We start from the raw sequence: 1,521 nt of genomic DNA, 5'->3' as shown, positions 1-1,521 counted from the left end.
TGTTGAGGTATACTAAAATAGATTTATACTGTGCAATTTTCCAAACTCACATTGGTTTCGCATACAGCATCTCTGTCAAGCATGTGTATTCAGCAGTATTCACTTTCTCCACTAAACGACTCGTTGGAGCTCTTGCCCCCCCCTCCCTGTGAGCCTAGTGTGCTCCGATTGGTCAGCTCGGCCACTCGTTCTGATTAGTCAACCACCAGAGAGGCTGCACCCATGTCAGTGCTTTTCCCGGCTGCTCTCAGCGTAACATCAGTCTTATCATGGCGTCGGTACAGCGGTATATTTTATATACATATATATTTTTAACTGTTGTTATAGAAGAGTGTGACGGCCCCAGGGCCTTTGTCTTACGATGGGGTGGAGCTGAAGCGGCTAATCAGCACGATCACGGACACCTCCGGACACTACGGCCCCAGTCTCTCTCCAAAGCGGCTGCAGGAAGACTAACTCTGCGATCCTCTCAATCACCTGTCTCTGCATTTACCACAATAAATGTGCCGTGGTTTTGTAAACTCGTGTATGTCTCCTTGTCTTTCCGTTGTGGCCTACGAGCTACTCATAACAAAGAGTAAGTTATTTTTACCCGTTATAAACTACTACTGTTTGATGAGAAATCAAATCATGGTTTGCTATATATGAATTCAGGGAAGAAAGGATAGGCCTACTAAGTATTTCCATTAAACTTTATTTTTAGAAATGTACAAAATGAACATAAATATACATATATACACGGTATATCATCCATTCCTCCTCCTCGCATCTTGCCTGCGCACAGTCGGTGCGATGCGGTGCCTTTTAGCACGAGGCCTCAGTAGTAGTAGAATCCCTTCCCCGTCATGGATTGTCCGCCAGGATCTGGCTGGACGAAATCAAATGCAAATCACAAAATATTAGAGAAACTTAGTTGTTTTAGATTCGTTAGTAGTAGTTGTGTAATGAACAGCTTGCCTGCTAATATGCTAACCTAGCTTTGTTTACCTTGGTAGCTAACACGATATGAACGTTAGCTTGGAGGAAAGGCAACTATAATGCAGTGTAATAAAACTACTATGAACAAAAGCTAGTGGTTCATATTAGGCTAGCAATAACGTGTTTATAATTGCAATCGTATACGGGTATTCTGCTACCATACAATGTAACTTGCATGAATACATTGTTTTGCGCTAGCATACAGCTAGCCTCGTTAGCTACATGCAGTATATGTACGGTCACAATGTACGGTAAACCGGAGTATACTGTATGAGTATTCCGTGTGTGTGACTGCAGACATTCTCCTGCCATGACAAACATGTAAGGCCATCTGCTGACATTGTAGTTGATATATTTAAACGCTAGCAACGTAGCATCACAAAAATGTTTTTCTGACCAAAACTAGTGCTCCGTGTGTTAGATCGCTACGCCAGCTATAATGTAATTACGTTTCGCGACTGACCGGCAAATCACCCGCAGTATACTGTCAATAGGTATTTTGTGTGTGAATGCAGACATTCTCCTGCTATGAGATACATGTAT

Source organism: Trematomus bernacchii, unplaced genomic scaffold, assembly GCF_902827165.1.
Source record: "Trematomus bernacchii unplaced genomic scaffold, fTreBer1.1, whole genome shotgun sequence".
Lineage (NCBI taxonomy): Eukaryota > Metazoa > Chordata > Actinopteri > Perciformes > Nototheniidae > Trematomus > Trematomus bernacchii.
This window is presented reverse-complemented; position numbering follows the sequence as displayed.